Below are 22,686 nucleotides of genomic sequence, written 5' to 3' on the forward strand. Positions count from 1 at the left end.
ATTGGACCAGGAAAGGTGTTCTTTAATGAATATTTACAGCTTGGGTGGTTATTATTATTTTGAAGTGGAATATTATTACTGTTGACAAATAATACTATTATTAAAGTAAAATCATTATTGTTGAACAAAGCTATTCCTTCAAGTAGTTTTAGGGGACTGTGCAGTTTTAGTGTATAATCTGTACTATAAGACTCCGGCAAGAAAACATAAGAATATGCAAAACAGAGTCTTTCCAGACCAGGTTCATAATTTGGATACACTGAAAGAGTGTGAGAAAACCCACATTTTTATCCAATTCAATCATACTTTCCATCCACATTGGGAAAAGAATATAAGTTCAGTTTAAAAGGAATTCTAACCCAATGAGAAGACTTCTATAAATTAAAATGTTTAGAAAAGAAAAAATGGCAAACTTTATATGAAGTCCATTACAGAATGTACCTCAGAATTTACATTTCCAGTCAAGCTTAGGTGTTAATACAGTAGCCTGTCAGGTGCTGTATGAGTGACCTCTGGGCCAAGGCCTGGAATGCTGAGAGTTAGTACTGGGTAAACCAGTCAGAACTACCCACACGAAAGGGCTACCGGTAGTAGTTTTGTTGTGTCCTTAACTCACCTTCCCATATCTCTCAAAGATGGTATCAGCACAGCTCCTAGATCTTCCTTCACTAACATGACAGTCATTTATGTCTGTCTCAACATGACCCACATTGGACACACACGGAGAAGACTGACATACTTGGAGAAGATGTGACTGCCACATAAAAAGATTTATAAGTAAGGAGTCTGTGGCCTCCCTCCATTCTCCCTTCTGAGACAAGAAAGGGATGGGGATGCTTTGAAATTTTCCATTTGTTATTTCCTCCGGGCCCATCAGAGATAAATATGGCCGAAGAAACAACTTGAGAGTAGGTGTGTTTCTCACGGTGAACACGCCAGTGAGATTCCATTGGAAAGTTTCTCTGTGACTGTCACCTTTGCCATCCTCCCAGAGGTCACCCTCCCATCGGTCACTGCCTTATAATTCCACCCTTCCACCACCACCCACCTCCCAGGAAGCAGCTGGTTCAATTTCAGTCACCTCTTGGCTCGAAAGTCTATCTCCGAACAATTTCTGTTATACTAATATTTTTGTTATATCCTGCCTCCCTCAGGAAGTGCCAACGACCAGGGTAGGGGCTGTAAATAGGCTTCTTTATAAACTAGAGAAACCTGAAGATGGTGTGAAATCAATATTATGATTATCCTGAGCTTCTGAGAGCTTTCTACAGCCCACGGCACTTCCCCTTCATTCTCACAAGGGCTCCTCCCATTGTGTAGATGAAGCAGCTGAGGTCAAAGTTATCACAATCGTGCCCATTTGCTCATTCTTAGATCCACCTAACAGAAGAACAACAAGCAATTATGGAAAGGTGCTATGGTAGACATTGGGATAGATGACATGACAAGGTCACATGGCATCCAGTGGCAATAGCTGGCAAAAGCATTGAAACTTCCTGACTCAATACAGTGGGAATGGAAACATCTCACATGTCCAGCAGTTTCCAGGTGTGGTTCTGATGAGAATAAGACTATGGTTGAGGGGTTCCATGATTTCAATAGGCAAGGCTTAGAAATGGCAACTTAATCAGCCAGAGAGGCTGGTGGAGTTATCTGGAAATTGTATTTGCACCTGAAGCATACTGACTTTTACTTAGATTTTGTATGTATTTGGTGTGGAAGGGGAGACTGATAAATGAATATGAATCTATGCCACCCAAATCACCCCTTAATCCTACCATCCCTTATGGTGATGTCTACAGTCAGTCATGGCCCGAGACTGAGAGACTAAACATTTTAATTTATAGAAGTCTTCTCATTGGGTTAGAATTCCTTTTAAACTGAACTTATATTCTTTTCCCAATGTGGATGGAAAGTATGATTGAATTGAATTGGTAATAGTAAAAAGGAAAGTTGAGAGAGAGAAGCAGGGAAGCCCTTAGTAGCTTCTTTCTCCTGGGTCCAAGAAGAGGCACAGCTGGCCAAAACATCCCCTTCCAAAGCAGACTCTTTCCCATGCATCACCCTCAGGAATATTAACTGTAAACTTGATGTTGGGAAAATAGCACTCTGTTACTGTCCTTCCGTTAAGGAAGTCTGGAGAACTGTAATAGCTCCTAACTCTAATCTCCCCGGCTTCTCTCCCACCTGTACCTCTGCTGCTCTACCCTGGCCGAATTGAGCCTGCCTCCTCGGGCTTGCCTAGTTCGCCTTTCTATGGTCCTGTGTCCCTCCTCAACTCAAAAAGCTTCCCTGTACCATTTGATCTAGAAATTACACTTTGAGATATCCACACAAAAGAAAGCAGAGACTCAAACAAATAACTTACACACACATGTTCATAACAGCATTACACACAACAGCCAAAGGTGGGAACAACCCAAATATCCATCAACAGGTTAATGGATAAACAATATGCAGTATATATATATACAATGGAATAATACTCAGCCTTACAAAGGAATGAAACTCAGATACATGCTACAACAGGGATGAACCTTAAAAACATAAAATAAACCAGACACACAAGAACAGATATTGTCTCATTCCACTTATATGAGGTACCTAAAGTGGTCAAATTCATAGGCAGAAAGTAGAACAGAGGTCACCAGGGGCTAGGGGGAAGGGAGCATGGGGGGGGGGGGGAGTGATTGTTTAGTGGGTATAGAGTTTTGGATGGGATGATAAAAGAGTGCTGGAAAGGGATAATGATGATGGTGACAGAACACTGAATGTAATCAATACCACTGAAGCATGCACTTAAAAATGGTTAAAATGCAAAATTTTGTTATGTATGATTGGCCATAAAAAAATAAAGAAGAAGAAAGGATGCATCTTGCTCTGATCTCTGATGTCCCAGTGTCTACCGACTCAGAGGGAACCCCCTCAGCCTGGCACGGAGAGTCCCTCTTCCACCAGCGTTCCCTGCCCTTCTCCTCTCCTGCTACTCCCGCCTGCCTCTCTCATGTCACACCACCAACTGGATACCTCACTGTTCCCCAATATTTTATAGTCAGACATGACAGGGAGAAAACTTACACTTTCCTTTTAATTGAAAATAGGGCCTTGTGTCTTCTTATGTTTCACAAAAGACAAGATCCATTTTCTTTGCCCTGCTAGTCATATGCACGGGTTCAAGTCTCATTTCTAAATGTACCTCTAAGTTCAAAGCTCTGGGGACCATATGAGATATCAGGATTAGAAATGCGGCACCACCAATATTTTATTTTGTACATTACAATTCCCTATAACTGCATACAGCTTTATGCAAACAAAGACAAAGGGAAACTAACAAATGCAAATTATATTCCATAATCCTTAAATGCACCAGATAAAAGTGTACTAAAGAGAAGAAGGAAAAACAAAAGAATGATCTCCATTTAGCTCACTAGGCTGAAAAGTCCTCCCAAGAACTGGCTCATGAATGGAAAAAGGCGAGGAAGGAACATTGACTTCTCCTGAACTCTGTGGTAGAAGATTATCTTTCCTTTAGATTTCCTCCCACAATCAAAGGGATGCTAAAATAGTCCGAATTTAGGATCTGTTAGACAAAGAAATCAAATTATATAGGATTTTAGAGGCTTTACCAGATTAAAGTGCTGCATTGGCCCACTAAATGTGTTAAGTAATCCATTTGGGTAACAGAACTGCTCTAAAGGCAACGCTATTTTGAATAAAGAATGCCCTTGCAAAGGCATGAAAATATTGCTTGCGCTGGTTGCCACACCATAGGCAGTTACCATATTTAGTCAATGATTAGCACTTAAATGTATAATTGAGCAAACCTTCAGATTGTAAAACTGAGAGAGTCTATAGAGTCTGCCTGAATTACACATTCCTACCACCTCTTCCACATCCTTCAGCTCCACACAAAAATGAAATGAAGCCAAATACATCACAGCAAAGGGGACAGTGTACCAGATGCACTCAACAGCCCAGATATATGCGGGGAAATAATGTTCCATTCATTCTCCCTCAAAAGATTAAAAGCATCTTAATTCCATTCCCTTTGCAGCTCTCCTCAAAGGTGAAATTTATAGCATGTCACATTTTATCTTAAAAATGGGTATGTGTCATAATAATTTCATATGTGAGTGCTTTATCAGCAATTTTTACATGAAAGGCATTCAGATTCTGAAACTAGGTAGAAAGGAAACTTTGCATTATAAGCAATAGGATTTACAAACATTTAAAATTTTAATTCAATAGTGTTTTTGTTGTTGTTTAATTTGGCTTTTGCAATCACACCTGCTTGGCATATGATTAAAATAGACAGAAAATGAATGCCCAACACATTTGATGGCAATGCTAAATTATGGTCCCAGTAACAGAATCGCTTCTAGAGAGGAAGTAGAAAAGATTTTTTAAATTTACAAGTACTAAAAGACTTTGTTCTCCAAATTATTGCTAAGTATAATCTAAAACGCTAAAAATATATATGTTTGGTCTCACAGAGGGATTTGCAGAGCAAAGACAGGGATGTGCTGCTGCCCACCTTCCTATAAATCAGTGGGACTCTGCAAACTGTTAGATTATCAAGATCAGTGCTTTCTGGCACAAGATTCCTTCTGATTTGGTTAATTCGGCCAACAAGGTTTCTCCCAATGCAAAGCGTTAGCAGAGCCTCCTTATCGTATAGTCTCACAGGAGTTATCTCTACTCGGCTGCACACGTTCACCGCACACAGGGCTTCTTTGTGTCCAAGGTCATTATAAGCAGGTTCCCCTGTAACAGGTCCTCTGGGAAGGCTCACACCTAACATTTTCCAATCCCCTCCTCATAATTCGCATGACTCCCAGGATTCATCAATAACAGCATGCCCTGGCTTTTGTTTTCCTGTTTGACAAGTGACTGAACTTCAACAAGGAAGCCATTGAAAGAAAACAAAATCCTCCTCTCTCCACTGCACGTTAGAGCCTTCTGAGAAAGGACAGAGCAACCTCAAAACCAGTTAGAATGTACATAGGAGAGCTTGTGGCTGGGGGTGCGCTTTAAATGTCTAATAAGCAACAGGTACTTGTCCAAGCAATAGGTACAGAGCACAGCACACAAAAAGTTGAACTTACGTCCCTGTACCGCAATGTGGCATGTAATTTCAGCAGTATTTTCACAGTGGTCTATCTCTGAAGTCACAGCGAAACTTAACTGGATGTTAGTAGAACTGAGGTGCGTACCCCAAACAAGTCCTTGTACTTTTGTATATTTCTGCACAATTCAGAGGTTATGTGGACAGCCAGACACGCAACAACACACGGTATACCAACCCCATTGGCGGCCGCCATCTGCACTATTGTTTCTACTGCCGATTTATTAAAATACCGCCCATCTCCACCAACCACCAGTGAGGATCCCTGGCGATCTTTTAGGTCTACAGAAAAGAATATACTCTGGATAAAATTTTCCAGGTAGCCTGGCTTGTCCTCGAAACAATAGGTTTTCTTCCGTAATCCACTAGTTCCTGGTTTCTGGTCATGGTAGGGAGCTGTAGCAAAAGTCAACAGAGGGAGAGGACCTTCTTCCATTTTCTTGTATTTCCCAAAAATCCAGTCATCAAAATCACTCATCTTTCATTTCCACCACTTGGCTCAGCGAGGGTATCCAGAAAGCAGTGAAGCGTTCCCCAAACAGTCCTGTACAAACTGAAGCTGCAACAGTATCCTCTGAGTAACTGAAATAGCCGTCCTGTCTGGACAATGGCTTCAGGGAGGAAGCGGGCTCAATTCCTTGTTGTGGTCGCCCCTTGTGAACGAGTTCAGGGCCACCACCCACCCACATCCACACACAAAGCAATCTTCAAAGTTGTTTTGATGAGGACACTTCTGCCCACACAACCAAGCCAAATACCCTTCAATTATTTTTGCCTCATATCCCGTTAGGGTGGAGATAGCTGCGCAGGGTGCTGTGTGCAGCAGACTTCAGTTACAAACACCAGATGGCTGCCAGACTCCACTCTCCCAGCCCAGGCAAAGACAGCCAGTGCAGACCCGGGAAGCAGGTTGTGAATAAGACACCCTGGTGTGGCTCCCGCTGCTCCTGACACCCCTTAAACCAGAGCGTCTCTGGGCAGTCATCACCGAGAAGGCCATCTGAAGCTAAAGCTGTCCCACGCCATCTAGCAAGTTAAAGGTCAATCTTAAAATGGAAGTGAGGAATCAGTGACCTCTGGACTTCTTACATCACTGTCACTTTGATACCCAAGTGATTTTTTTACTTCCCACATGCAATTCCAGTTAAAAGGGGGGAAAATCATTTAACAGAACACATTTATTCACTGACCACAAAGGATTTAACAAAATAGTATTCAGTTCTAGAAGAACAGACACCTACAAATATGCCGTGAATGACTGACAGCTTGGTCGGTTCCTTGAAAAGTGGGAATGAAGATGCACCAAGCCCTTGAAAATGTAAGCAGGGGAGAAGGGGGGAAAGTATGTGTTTTGAGTGTACGAGGTTTGACCAAGTTATTATTTAGAAAAATACTACAAACGTAAGATTAAATTCTGTGTTTTAATTTTCTCAGTTTCAAATAGTCTTGACTTTTAAGAAAACATTTTTAGTCAAACAGTTTAAGTCCTTTGCATTTGAAGAACCTAAAATGTTTCGAAACATACTGCCTGAATAAATTTGACATCCCACCCCATCTGATCCCTGAGACTGTATTAATAATCTACTTAAATGCATGCATATGCGTTCTTTATCTGGTTCAGCAGAAGTTGTGAATTAAGCTCCCCTGTCAAGGTTTTGGTGGACTTGTTAAGGATGCTTAAAAAGTAAACCAGGACTAGTTACACCACATGTCTGGAGAATTTGACATGCACTGAGGAGTCAAAGTTTTCAAGAAAAAAAGTGAATAATCTGTTGAAAAACAAAATCTGAGTATTTTCCAGATTTTCAGTAGGGTCCGAAAGAGAGCTACTGCTGAGAGCAGCAGGCTGCTCTCTCTGAGGCATGAATGCCCGTGTCCGGGTCTGCTCTGAGCAGGACCAGCAAAGCCAGCAGCACCCTGAGCAGAAAGCAGCTACCGGCAAGGGAGCCTGTTTTCCTTCCAATGACACATGGGGCTGGTCCATGTGCAGGGGAGACCTGGAGATATAACATTTAAACAATTCACAAGACACAGCTATCCAGCTGAAGACCAGTTGGCCAAAAGACAATGACTTTTTGTAGCTTATTTTTGCTCATTATAGTTTTTAAAACTAAAATTCTTTAGGCGTTAATTTACAAAGTAAGCTTGCTCTATTAACAGTTTACACATCCACTGTTTTTCAACTTACTACAATGCCTTTTTTTAAATTCCTATTTTTTAAGTTCGGTGCCCAGTTTCCTCTGGTTTTTAGATAGGCTTGCAGATTAAGCCAGCATATGCATCTTGACATATTTAATAATAGATGCAGATTCATGAAATATCAACCCAATAATCTTTTCATTGGGAAAAACAGAACAACCAACCACATAATTGGTAGTTTTCTGAATGAGGTCTTGAAATCCCAGGGTAGGTCCAGGGATACTGGGTCGCAAGGGTGCCCCACCGCCCACACACTCCAGCACGCTCTCTGCTGGTGGTCTGCCACCATCCCCATGACGCTCTTGCCGAAGGTAGAGCTCAAAGAATCACGTTTTGTTGGGTTTTTCCTCCACACATTTATTTATTTCATTTATAGCTTGTGGTTAATTGATTCCATAAAATGAGAAATTCTGAAGAATCAAGGCGTAAGTGTACAAATTCAAAATAGATATTCAACACAAAAAATATACACATAAGAGTGGGTTCATATGCAGCATGAGCTCCAACAGATCTTGTTTCAAAGGATGGTGAATGCTTGCTTTGTTTCCTTGAAGACCTTATCCACATCGATACCAGGATACCTCAGCTTCTTGGTGTGTGTTCACATGCTCCAAAACTTGCTTCTTAAAATATCTTTTCACATTGTAACTGCTGTTTCTAGAATTAAGCCTACGCTTGGGCCTCGTGCCAGTTTCTAACAATCTGAAAACTGACTGATACAGAAAGTCTTCCAAATGTAAATATTCTGATTTTCAAAGGTTAAAATAATGTTTCTAAAGCACTTACTGCAAACTTAATAATAATGGCGCTATTCCATTTCTTAACTTTCCAAATACTTGATATGTCACCTTGGAGTTCATTATTGGTTTGCTTCTTCATTTCGAGATTTTTAAATGTACCACCCCAATTGGTCATCTTCATATTGAAATAATTATTTAACACAGTGTGTGAGCATTGAGAGGTCATATATGTCTATGGAAAGAGGTCACTAGGTAAACCCAGGGTTCCCCTCTTGGATGGAATATCTGTGTGGGCACAGGTACATTTTCACTTCCCTGCATACGAGCCAGCTGTACAGCCAGGCATGGACTGGGGAAGATTCCCATCTCTCGTGGCTCTCGCACACGTGGATGAACACCCAGCCATTTAAGTGCACCCCAATCTAAGGCTCCAAGGAAAGAGTTCTGTATCCAAAACAGAGAGCAACATTTTCGGCAACTACTTATGTCTGTCCTGGTGTTTGTCAATATGCAAGCCCAGACCAAAAAAGACATAAGCCTTGCCCTAAAAAAGCTTCTATTCTAAGAATGGGCCTGAATCATAATTTTATGGCCACTAAAGTACTCAACCCCATATAAAAATATTACCAGAAGCAGCAATGTTAGATGGACTGTGAAGTGTGGTAAAAAAAGGAGAGGCATTAAAAACATTAAGCTCCCGCAGGCGCTCGGACTAAGTGGGGCAGCTATTAAGAAGCTCATTTGCTGGAGTTCTCCAGCAAAGGTTGAACTCCATCTTCGGGAATGTTACTGTCGAGCATAGCAAACCCAATTTGGCCTAATGAATCCGCCTGCATTGCCAGTACTCCTTCACAATGACACAAATTACATTTAAACCATATGGGGGACTTAAGGATGACTCCCTTCAGACAAGGAACTTTCATACTGGTCTTGGGTCCAATCAATTTCACAATGGCAGAGTTATGAACCCCTTCGCTCCCGGCCTCACGAAGACTCCAGCCCCCATTCTGATCAGCAAGGATGTCTTCCAAGTAGAACACGGCAGACATGGTGGGCTTGCCAAGCCTTTATTCATTCTATCTTTCTTTGTTTCTTTCCGCCGATAAATATTTATTGGGTAGCTAACTACCATGCCACCGGGCTGGTGCGAAGGTTGAGCCCAGGGCCTAAACAGATTCACCTCTTCATACCAAGAGTCTTTCTTTAGCAAATGCCCCAGGAGTAGGCATCGAGGATAGAACTGCTAACCCTGTAGCTGGGCACAAGCACTGGAAAGAAAGCTACTAATTGGGCTAAAAGCAGTAGGAATCATCAGATCAGAGGCCCTGAGCTCGTGACTGGCTGCAGGTGCCTGCCCCTGACTGCTTGGGCTGGTTGAGCCCAGTGACAGGACACACAAGCTGGGAAACAGTCATTCATTTCTCCAATAAGCAAGCATGTGCTAAATGCCAGCCCCAGGGTAGGCACTGCAGGATAATGGGAAGACCATAGGTTTAGGAGCCAGACACATGCAGGACTCAACCCTTTGACTCTAAAATGTATGAGAGGTACAATCTTGGGCATGTTACTCAACTGAACTGAGCCTGTAAAATGGGGATAGCTCTCAAGGCTGTTCTGAAAATCGAATCAGGAAACATTGGTGAAAACACTCAGTACTGTGTCTGGCACACAGCAAATTTTCAGTAAGTGTGTCCCCTCACCCTACCGACTCTCAGTATCTTCACCCCTAATGTGGGATAACAATGCCTGCCTCACAAGGTTTTTGTGAAAATGACCTCACTGAATGTCTATGGAAGCCTCTGTGAACTACAAAACAAAGTAAAATATGAAAAAAATGTTTTTCACATTCTGAGCAGGGGAGGGAATAGTAAAAAAGGTGACGGACCTTTGTTCTTAGAAGATCATACCAGAAAGGAGCCACCACAGCATGGTGGCGTTGGCAGGGCCCCAAAGGTGCGTGTACAGGGCTATGGCTCTCAAGAGGTGAGACTGGCCATAACTGGTTTGGCTCAGTGGATAGAGCGTCGGCCTGCGGACTGAAAGGTCCCAGGTTCGATTCCGGTCAAAGGCTTGTACCTTGGTTGCGGGCACATCCCCAGTAAGAGGTGTGCAGGAGGCAGCTGATCGATGTTTCTCTCTCATCGATGTTTCTAACTCTCTATCCCTCTCCCTTCCTCTCTGTAAAAAAATCAATAAATATATTTTTTTTAAAAAGAGGTGAGACTGGAGAAACAGTTGGGGTAAGGATTATAGAGTCTCATGAACCACACTGAAGTTTATTTTGTAGGCACCGGAAGCTATGGAAATTTTTAAGCAGGAGGAATGTAAACTCATACATTTTTTTGGAAAGTTGAGTGGCTCTGGAGGTGCACTGAATAGCTTAGAGTAGCAGAGACTGGAAACGGACTAACCAAGGACTGCAAAAGGGCTCCTTCCTCAGCTGTGGTGGTTCTGAAGGATCCCTTCCTCGCCTGGTCAGTGTGATCCTGCTCAGAGCTGCTCCTCTGCTGCCTCCTACATCTGACTTTAACTCTGAGTCCTTGGGCCAGTTGAGCCTAGTTGGGTTTTCTTTTGTTCTAACATGAAGACACTACCCAAACATCTCTCTTTCCTCTGACCCCTTCTCCACATACTGTCTTCCACTCATTTCCTCTCTTCTCTGAAAACTGGCCCCCCACCCCAGCCCACAGGACTAGGTTCCTGGGGCCATGTTGCTACTACAGGACTCTGATGTCAGACCATGATCTCCAGGGGTGGGCACCTAACCAAAGCTGGCTCAGCCATACTTTCTCTCCTAGCAACCTAGAACCAGGGTATTAGTCAGATTCAGTCGTGTCATGAGACTCTCCATAGAACTGTGACTGATGACTGGACAGTACATGAGGATACATGTGGAGGATCTGGATCATTTAGTCATCTCTAAAAGTTTTGGGCTTGATGTATGGGAAGAACTGGAAAAGAATTTAGAATAGATTCAAGAAGAAAATAGGTTAGGTCAGCCGTGGGCAAACTACAGCCCGCGGGCCGGATCCAGCCCATTTGAAATGAATGAAACTATTGAAAAAAAAGACCGTACCCTTTTATGTAATGTTTACTTTGAATTTATATTAGTTCACACAAACACTCCATCCATGCTTTTGTTCCGGCCCTCTGGTCCAGTTTAAGAACCCACTGTGGCCCTCGAGTCAAAAAGTTTGCCCACCCCTGGGTTAGGTGAATCTTCTCAAGAGAGTAGGGTTTTCAGATGCTTGAGACATAAGAATCAGGGAATGTGGTTGAACACAGCCCCTTAGGACTCCCAATTGGCACTGCTGTTCTGGACTACGGTGGTTCCAGCCAACTGACAATGTCACCTCCAATTCAATGGGAAGGTAACTACTAATTGCTTGAGTGAGAGAATGGTTTGAAGTGGGCATTTTTAAATATAGAAAGATTTAGAATTAAGTATAGACCAGAAGAAGTAAAGCAAATTCAGAGTATACAGAAAAAATAAATCAAACTTATAGTATTATTATGTTTGTAACAAGTTTAGAAGAAAATCTAAGTATACTTTAAGTACATTAGCACATCTGAGATATTAGTTTAACAGATTAGTCTTGTAAATCTAATTTATAATGTGTAGTTGAGTAACTTATTTTTACTTATGATTTTAAGTTTAAGGGGGTAAGAGAATTTTATCAAAATTAGAAACATTATTGGAACACTCAAGAAAACTTTGAATGTACCCTATTTACAAGTTTAAATCAGCAAATGTAGATGGTTTGCTGTAATATTTCAGGGAATGGACTCTAAGGCCAGAGTGACAGGTTTGGAAGCCCAGCTCTGCCAGTCACTAGCTGTGTGAACTCAGACAAGTTACTAAACCTCTCTGTGCTTCTATTGCTTCATCTATAAGAATGGAGAATAACAGTTCCCCTTAACCTCACTTGTTGCAGTCATGACTGAATGAGGTAAGATACAGAAAGTCCTAAAACCACACTGGTATAGGATGCCCTGCACAAGTATCTGCTGTTATAATTGCTAGATTACATAAAACGACTTGAATACTTTCAAAATTTTGCTTGTTAGACAAAGAACTTAAGAAATAAATAAACATATCGTATTTATAAGCTCAAAATATTCATAGGAGTTTGAAGAAATGAATTTATAACCAAGATATATTATCTCTCTCTCTCTCTTTCTCTCTTTCTCTCTCTCTCTCTCTCTCTCTCTCTCTCTCTCTCTCTCTCTCACACACACACACACACACACACACACACACAACCACCAACTTATATTACCAAGTGCATCAGCAGAGAGAGGAAAATGAAGCAGAGTAGCAGCCTGGGTTCCTCCCATCTCAGGCTCTGGTGAGGCCCAACTGCACACCCCACCCTTGGCTTTCAAGAGACATCCCTCTGGGCTGATGATACAGTCCTCTTGGTGGGTCACTGCATTTCTGTCACTGTCACTGTGTTGAGCGGGGCTCTGTAGGGCTGGCTCCTATCTGCCAGCTCTGAGTCAGGCCCCACCCGCTGCTGTCCCACCCGGGGAAGAAGAGGACGAGAAGAGACCCCTCCCCTTCTCTCTGAGCAACCCCCGTCAACAGCAAGGAGACAGGCAAGAGTACCTCTTACTAGGTGGGTGACCTTGGGCAAGGCACTTAACCTCTGGGTGCCCCCATTTTCTCATCTTTAAAATGGGATTGAAGCCCTAATCAGTTTGGCTCAGTGGATAGAGCATCAGCCTGTGGACTTAAGGGTCCCAGGTTCGATTCAGGTGAAAGGCATGTACCTCGGTTGCCAGCACATACCCAGTAGGGAGTGTGCAGCAGGTAGCTGATCGATGTTTCTCTCTCATTGATGTTTCTAACTCTCTACTCCTCTCTGTAAAAAAAACCAATAAAATGTAAAAAAATAAATAAATAAATAAAATGGGATTGAAAATAGTACCTACTTACTGGTAGACTCATTGTGGAAACCATTTCATAGCACATACAAATACTGAATCATTGTATTGTACACCTAAAGCTAATAGAATGATATATATGAATTACACTTCCTTTTTTAAAAACAACACATCTCTTAAAGACAGTTTAAAAAAATAGTACCTATTGCATTGGTGTGTTATGTAGAGATACGATGAGTTAATAAAGGTCAGGAGCTTCGCACCGGCTGGTTATAGGGCCTTATAAGCCCTACATAAGTGTTAGCTTTTATTACTGTCCTGAATCAACCTGAGAAATGTAGCTGTGCTTCATACCTATGAGTGGGTATATGCATTTTAACAGAGTTAGGAAATGTTCTTTAAAGAAAAGGAGAAATTACAGTCAACCGTAAAGAAGGTACAAGGCCAGAAGAATTACAAGGGCCAGATGGCTTAGAGCTTTACAGAAACTCAGGTTCAAAAAGACTCCTGGAGCATATTTTGAAATTAAAAACAAAACAGCTGCCTCAGAGCATGTACATCCTTTAGCATCCATCAGTCTGCTGTCCATCTGTGTATCCATCCATGTACTCGACAGATACTGCATACATGAACTTCCTGCAGTCATCTCACCAGGCACCAGGCACCTCGGGAGGATGACAGGCTCAAGTTCTCAAAAAACTTTTGGTCTTAAAAGAGAGATAGGTAAGCCAACAAATCATTTAAAAATGGAGTAAAAGTGCTAACCTGTGAGCTTGCAAGGGACCTATGAGTGCTCAGAGGAGAGAGAAACTATGGAAGGTATTCCCCTTCTCTACAAATGTCAGTCTGGATTTGTGTGGTTAAATCTAAAAACAATCTTGCTAATTTGTTGGTAAACAACAAACCTAAGGAGTAGGTACTATTTTCTTTTTTTAACTCTCTTTAAGATATGCAATATATATATGTGTCTGTGTATATGTGTGTGTGTGTGTGTGTGTGTGTGTGTGTGTGTGTATTCGAGAGGAAGGGAGAGGGAGAGAAGATAGAGATAGAAACATCAATGATGAGAGAGAACCATTGATCGGCTGTCTCCTGCATAACCCACACTGAGGATCAAGCCCGGGCATGTGCCCTGACCAGGAATAAAACTGTGACCTACTGTTTCATAGGTCGATGCTCAACCACTTAGCCACATAGGCTGGGTAAGAGATGCATTTTGAAAAAAATTGAGGTATATTTCCTCAAAAAATTAAAAATGGAACTCCCACTTGACCCAGTAATCACACTTCTAGGAATATATCCCAAGAAATCAGAAACACCAATCAGACAGGATATATGCACCCCTATGTTCATACAGCACAATTTACAATAGCTAAGATTTGGAAACAGCCTAAGTGCCCATCAGCAGATGAATGGATTAAAAAAACTGTGGTCCATCTACACAATGGAATACTACGCTGCTGTATAAAAGAAGGAACTCTAACCATTTGCAACAGCATGGATGGAACTGGAGAGCATTATGCTAAGTGAAATAAGCCAGTCAGAGAAAGATAAATACCACATGATCTCACTCATTTGTGGAATATAATTAACAACATAAACTGATGAACAAAAATAAGCATCGAACAGGTCATCCAACCTAAGAGGGAAAGTGGGTGGAGGAGGAAGGTCAGAGATCAACCAAAGAACTTGTATGCATGCATATAAGCATAACCAATGAACACAGACAGTAGGAAGGTGAGGGCATGTGCTGGGGGATGGGAGCAGCTGGGGAGAGGTCAATGGGGGAAAAAGGAGACTTATGTAATACTTTAAACAATAAAGAATTTAAGTTTTAAAAAAACTAAGGCATAATTCACATATATCATTCTATTAGGGCTTAATAATCCCTTTCACACATAATGCACATGTGAGGAGGACTCCTATTTTATTAGAAACTAGAGGCCTGGTGCATGAAATTTGTGCACAGGTAGGGTCCCTAGGCCTGGCCAGCGATCAGGGCCAATCAGGGCCTTCTGGCTGCCAGCCGGGGCTTTCCTTCCCTGGCTGCTGCCGGACCCTTCCTTCATTCTGTGCCACTCCCTGGTGGTCAGCACACATCATCACAGTGATCGAACTCCTGGTCTCCTGGTCAAACTCCTGAGGGAACACTTGCATATATATATATATATATATATATATATATATATATATATATATATATATATCACCAATACTGAACAATTTTGACCTATAGAAACAGCAATTTATATGGTTCATATAACATTCACATTCATATATATCTTGTTTTCTTTTTGGAACATCCTCAATACAATTTTCATTTAAATCCTTTAGGAATATTCATTTGGAGCTAACAGAATATTTTCCTTCTTCTGAATACTACCAAGAACTATGTACATCTTAAAATCCCCTAGTGAAATCAGGTTTATCCTAAAAATTCCTTTATTTTTAAATCATTCATGGTTATATGTTTCCCTCTTGTGGTAGAAAATGGAAAAAACAAGCAAGCATTCCCACAGCCTCACCAGGGGGCGCACGAACTGGCTCCAGACACATTGCACCATGCTAGGGGGCCCCTTCATCTGGAATACAATGAGAATCATGCTCCCTGGAGTTTTGTGGCAGACAGTAGTTGGCCCTCAAAAAACTCACAGATACAGACAACAGAAGGTGGTTACCAGAGGGGAAGGGATTGGGGAGGACAAAGAGGGTAGAGATGGTCAAATGTATGGTGACAGAAGGAGACTAGACTTCAGGTGGTGAGCACACAATAGAGTATACAGATGTCACGTTACCAAGCTCTACACCTGAAATTCATATAATGTTATTAACCGATATTACTCCAAATAAATATTTTTTTAAAAAGATAGTCTCAGCACACTGCTAGAGCATTAATGTATTATTACCAGACAAGTACTATGACCCAGTCCTCCTTATAAATTACTTTTTACATTTGCTAAGCTAAGTCTCCAAGATTCTCCCTTCCCATTTGGGGGACATAAGATGGACAGTGGGGATTTTGACCCATACTAAGGCTGCGTCTTAGGCTGGCCTGTGTAAAGCGAGCTCAGGGGTTAAGGACCGTGTGGTAATAACTCATCATGCTGCAGCCACTTCCTCCCTCCCTGCAATGCAGGAGCTCAGACAGTGCTGTTTTAAAGTCTAAGTAAGTAAGCCCTTACTTCCCACAATGGCCTCTTTGTTTTGCCTGCACTGTTCCCTCTGCTAGAATGTCTCCACTTTTTCCTGGCTTCCTCTTTGTTATCCTTCAGGGCTTGGCTCAAGTGCATCTCCCCTGGAGACTTCCTCTGACCACCTCTCCATGTGTCTCTCCAAGGGCTCTCAATGACACCCCAGGAGGCACCTGTCACACTACTGTAGCGCCCACTGGGTGACAAGCTCCACAGAGAGTGGGAGACTGCACGCACGGTGTATGCCCCAAATGCACAGCACAATAGAGAGAAATGAGAAAATGCTCAGTTATGGCTGATGAATGGAAAGCACCCCTTCAAATATTGTTCGGGAGAAGTTGCTGGAGCAGGTAGATTCAACCAACTATTTACTAAAACCGCTACCCTAAGACCCTTGTGGGCAGACCTGGGATGCAAACACCAGACACTCTGACTAGCACTTAAGCTACTCAGGGACAATTTTGCTTATTTGGGGGCTGGTCACGGTGTCCTTTTGAGATGATACCACTAAGTATCAGGCAGATAACATACTATTGAAAACCTAAGGTTATGCAGAACAGGTCCCAGACCTCCACCCGAGGCCCCGTGCATGAAACGCTCCCTAAACAAAAGACACTTCTGTGTGGAATCTTACAGGCTAACAGGTGTGGAGCACCTTGACAGGTCATGACACAGGTGAGAAGAAGAAAAGTGGAACTGAGAAGGTGCAAGGTGGCTGGGGGGCTATCAGCAAAGAAAAGTTTAAAGCAGCGGTTCTCAACCTGTGGGTCGCGACCCCTTTGGCGGTCGAACGACCCTTTCACAGGGGTCGCCTAAGACCATCCTGCATATCAGATATTTACATTACGATTCATAACAGTAGCAACATTACAGTTATGAAGTAGCAACAAAAATAATTTTATGGTTGGGTCACAACATGAGGAAATGTATTTAAAGGAACAAAAGGTTGAGAACCACTGGTTTAAAGGGTCTGTATTTCCCATCAAAATCCCCACTGCCCAGTGGAGCAGCCCGCTTATTATGACTATGTGTGAGGCATGAGGCTAGGTAACTTCCTGTGCCTTGTCTTATTATTTTCTGAACACACCTCTATGACATAGTATTTTAATTTTACCAGTGAGTAAAGAAAAAAAACAAAAAGTGTTCAGGCAGTTTGCCTAAGATGAATTAGCTAATAAACAACAGCATATCCAGGAATCAAACTCAAGTCTGTCTGACACCAAAGTTATACTGCAATGAAATTCTAATGTAAAAGACATTATTTTGATGTCCCGCTAACCTCAAAATGGTGTGATGGCTTTACTTTTGGGTTATTCTTTAGCCATCTTCAGATTTGGACTTTGAGAGATGCCAGATAAAAACTGCACGTTGAGATTTGTTTTGGCAGGAGGTTGACATCAGTCCAGTGGGGTTACTTTTCTGGAGCAATTTCCAAATAAACATAACAACTCACCTTTGGGTTGCACCTTAGAATTCCCCAAACCTTTGCATGCCCATTATTTAATTTTCATAAAACACTCTAGTAGGGCAGATATTAATTAGAATTAATCCCATTTTACAAGTGAGAAAACTGGGTTTTAGATCAATTAAGAAAAATACATGATACTGCACAGTAAATTGTACAACTGAGATTTGAACCTTTCCATTCCAACCCCTCACTGTGAACTCAAGTTATCTGGTAATGTTCAGGGAGCCCCCGAGTGGCATGTCTTCCATTTGGCACTATGTCAAGAGTGGATCATGGAGTTCTGAAATCTTCTTGCCAATTATTACCATTGGTATACTTTTAAGTAGGACAACAAAGGTATTAGCGATATGTATTAAACTAGTGGCTGGGCCTTGCCTCCACCCTCACTTCTCTCTTCACCAAGTTTCCTCTGATTCCTCCTTATCATTATCGTTTGCCTAAAAAATCACCTGATCTGAGAAGAGAAGACATCCTTGTTCTTCTTTTCCCCTTCAAAGTGGAGCTGGTGTCTCTCCTCTGTGTCCCCACGATTCCCTGAATAGCTCCTCTCATTTAGTTGCAGTGGGTTGAATGGTAGCCACCCCCGACCCACCTACCAAAGATATAATCCACTCAGAACTTGATCATGTGATCTTATTTGATTAAAGGGTCTTTGCAGATGGAATTAAGTTAAGGATCTTGTGAGGAGACCATCCTGGAATATCTAAGTTGGCCCTAAATCCAATAATAAATGTCCTTAAAGGAGACAGAAGAGGAGAAGACGCACAGAGAAGGCCACGTGAAGGTGGAGGTAGAGACTGGAGTTAGGCAGCCACACAGCCAAGAACACCTGGAGTCACCAAAAGCTGAAAGAGGCAAGGAAGCATCCCCCCCGAGAGGCCAGCGCCTTGATTTCAGACTTCTGGTCTCCATGACTATGAGAAAATACACTTCTGTAGTTTTAAGTCACTCAGTTTGCAGTCATTTGTCAGCAGCCAGAGGAAACTAATACACTAGTATTCACGCCGTATCTTTGTAACCACCTACGGATGCTCCTCTACTAGCATGAGCATCCTAAGACTCTGTCTTACTCATCTTTTACCCCCAACCACCTCACACAGTGCCTGGAGCATAAAGAGTGCACAAAGGTGCTCAATAATGCTGTGGACGGAATAAACCCATGCAGCCCTGGAGGTTTGCATCAATGCCTGCAGACATTTCTTGTGGCTTCCAGTCTGGAACATGACATCAGCCTGGGCCCATCCTCATAAGCTATCCATCTTCAACTACCCACTGCTAGCTCATGGCTCCAAAGAGGTGAAGGTCTGACATCAACGGGCCTGTAACTGAGACTTACAGCAACTGTGGATCTCTGCCTCACAGGACAATTTCAAGGGATACTGTGTGGACCAAGACAGGACAGGACATCTAGGTGGTGGGATTGTGGCAGACACAGAAGGCCCTCCCTCTGCCCTCCGATGGCCTCAGCATTTGGAATAATCATAATAATTGCTAGACGCATCAGAATCTGCTGTTTACTAAACACCATGTCAGGCTCTGTGCTAAGTGCTTCACAAATTTTACTCCATCCTCACATGAATCTTTCAAGGCAGATATTATTATTAGTCTTTTTATACCAAATCTACATGCGGGGAACTGGGTAAATGGTGTGGTGTTTTTCTCATGGATTTGATTGCAGAGGGCTTGGCGCCACCCAAGCAGCCTGCTCAGAGAGACAGTTTGTCTTTCATGACAGGCACAAAGCTTACTCCCAATTCCACCTGAATTTCCTATGTATTTCCCTTCTGTTTCTTTTTTTAAGTGGATTTCAATTTGCTCCACAGAATGCATTTCTCAAAGTCCCATGGAGGTGGTGTAACATGGTAGTTTTCCTACTAAAACCAAAGATCTTTCCTATCTCCACCCAGTTATGCCATCCCAGCTCCATTTTCTGGACTCTGCCACCATGGGGCAATTTCTCAGAGTCAGGCGGGCACAGGCTTACCATCTAGGTTTGTGTGGCTTAGAGTTGACAGGACTCTCGTCCTGGGTCAGGGCCATTTTGTTTTAGGAAACCTCCCCATTGTGCACAATTTCTAAATGCCTAACCCAAGCATGTTTAGCTGTTTACCAGCATGGAAGAGAACTGTGTCCCCAGGCCACCACGGTAGACCGCAGAAGGAAAGTGGAGGCCAAAACATCTCTCAGCATGAACTGTCTTCTAAGACCCTCTCGACGGGGCAGTGTGCTAGAACAACATAAAACACAGTAACTCATTTTAAAGATATGCCAGAGTATTTTCATCTAAATTAATGTTACCTCCTTCAGCACAATCACCGTGGGAAGCAACGTAGTTGTTCAAACAACGCTGACATCGCACTAACATTTCTGGAACTCTTTTTCGGGCAAATGTCTTTACAGTCTGTGGCACTTTCTTTGAAAGTCTTCAGTCATAACAAATGTCATCCTTGGAGAATAGATTTGAACTTTGGAAAGAGACAAAAATTGGTTGGAGCCGTGTCTAATGAATAAAGTGGGTGATCAAATCTTGTTCCATCGTTTTAGGTGAAAAATGAGGCATGACTCTAAAATAATGTGACTGGTTTTCCTAGGTGACCCATAAACCGACTGGCTGCGCAATAATTCCCAGAGAGGAGTTTCAAAATGCTAGGAGCACTAGACGCATCGCTGGGATAAGCGTACGGTTCCCAGAACGGTGATTTGGCAGGGTACAATACTAATGTGGATATATAAGTTCAAATATGTTTGTAAAAAAGGAAATCTGATTGCTTACACTCATGAAAATAAAGAAGCTATTCTCCTGGAGAAATTTCTCCTCCTTTTTTGACAGCCTGTCTGCTCTGGACAGGGAGTCTGCTGAGAAAAACAGACTCATCTCATGCAGAAAGCCTTCGTTGGCCACACTACCCCCTCGACACAGAGACCCACCTCAGGCTGGGGCAAGGGCTCCTGCCCTGAGTTCCCACAGCCATCTCTTTTCCTTTAATTATTAGTTCTTATACTAGATAGTGGCGATTGCCTTTCTATGTGTATATCAATCTTCTCCCATTCAGATTCCTTGAGAATGGGATCAGATTCAACTCTGTGTCTCCATGCACAAGGCAGTGCAGACAGAGCCTGGAACACTAATTCTATTCTGGACACAAACCCTCTGCCTCTGCTTCTCATGCTCCCAGGGGCTGCACTTGCTAAATGAACTTCTTCTGCATGGCAACCAAAACTGAACACATGTAAGATCCATCCGCGTGAATTTCTAGAGACCTAGGGTAGACTGGTGGTGGTTGCTTAGTTAGGTCCCAAAGCATAGGGGAGCAAGAGGGATTCACTGCTAATACATGGGGCTTCTTTTAGGGTCACAGAAATATTCTAAAATTAGATCATGATCATGGTTGCACAAATCTGTAAACACACTAAAAATATTGAATTGTTCACTTTAAATGCGTGAATTGTGTGGTATGTGAATTACATCTCAATAAAGTAGTTTACTTTAAAAGTCCTCCACAATGGGAATATTTGTACCTTGGTTGCTTTGGTTGTCTTTCTAAGATGGAGGTTAGAATAAATAATAGTCAAGGTCTCTTCCAAAAATCTACTTCTGTATAGAAAATTAAGTTTCTGTCATCTCTGTCTGCTACTGGGGGTGAAGACAGTCACCCCCCAGTATCACTTGAAAGTGATATCACCAAACTTAAGACAGTGAGGGCTGGCGGATGTCCCTCAACATCGATGCTCCCTTTCATTTAGCTTGACACCCCCATGTTTAGCCTGACACATAGCACCCAGAATAACACTGATATTTCCCAGCTTCCCTTGCTGCTAGAAGAGGCCTTAGACCAGGGGTGGGCAAACTTTTTGACTCGAGGGCCACAATGGGTTCTTAAACTGGACCGGAGGGCCGGAACAAAAGCATGGATGGAGTGTTTGTGTCAACTAATATAAATTCAAAGTAAACATCATTACATAAAAGGGTACGGTCTTTTTTTTTCAATAGTTTTATTCATTTCAAACGGGCCGGATTTGGCCCGCGGGCCGTAGTTTGCCCATGGCTGCCTTAGACTAAGTTTTGACCAACAGGACACAAGTGAAATTATGTAGTCTCTGAAAAAGGAGTGCCTTTGATCCTCTGTTGCCCCGCCCTATTGGCCAGACCCACCCTATGGGGGTACACAGTCATCTTGGGTCTTACAGATAAAAGCAAGTCACTATGCAAGGCTGAGCTACAAGAGGAAAGAAACATGGGTCCCCTTACACAATGAAGCCACCATATTGGTCCTGGGAAGTCTCCTAGAAAGACCTCTGTTACTATGAGCTTTTGTTTTAGTTAAGTAACTTGTTTTGAAACGGTTATAGCAGCCAATGGTTATAGCAACCAGTGATCCTCACACTAATAATAAAACTTGGTATTCTGTACCAAAACAGAATCTAAAGTGTGTGGCATCAGCATACTTTTTTAGACCATGGCAAAAGTGTTACCACTGCCACCTTAGGAGGCAGACCACTAGCCAACAAAACCTGGAGCTCTAGGCCAGTGATGGTGAAACTATGACACGCGTGTCAGAGGTGACACGTGAACTCATTTTTTTGGTTGATTTTTCTTTGTTAAATGGCATTTAAATATATAAAATAAATATCAAAAATATATGTCTTTGTTTTACTATGGTTGCAAATATCAAAAAATTTCTATATGTGACACGGCACCAGAGTTAAGTTAGGGTTTTTCAAAATGCTGACAAGCCAAGCTCAAAAGGTTCGCCATCACTGCTCTAGGCAAATGGTTGGGAGAATTCATGAGAGGAGTGTTAGGTGGCTGCTTCTTGCCACAATACAGAAAGGAGCTCAGGCAAAGATGAGCCAGTCTGCAGGCAGATGCAGAGGTCGTGGCTCTGCTAAAGGGTTTTCTTTGTGGATTGCGAACATTATGGCTGGCGAATGCTCCACTTATAACTCCATATATTTATTGCAAGGGATTTCGGGCACCTCCCCTGTGAAAGTGTGATGTGTTTTATGGGTGGAAAGGAGAATGGGCATGATTATCTGCATGGCCAAAGAGTGGTCCATGGCAAAAATTTCTAGTTG

The 22,686-nt window shown here is 42.4% G+C and overlaps 1 protein-coding gene across 4 annotated transcripts in view; it reads right to left on the reverse strand.

Moving 5' to 3' along the window:
• Positions 1-22,686, reverse strand: part of PGM1 (phosphoglucomutase 1) — a 56,633-nt gene that overhangs the window by 30,732 nt on the left and 3,215 nt on the right. The gene's annotated exons all lie outside the window — the stretch shown is intronic.

This window comes from Myotis nattereri, assembly GCF_964212035.1.
Source record: "Myotis nattereri genome assembly, chromosome: 3".
NCBI lineage: Eukaryota > Metazoa > Chordata > Mammalia > Chiroptera > Vespertilionidae > Myotis > Myotis nattereri.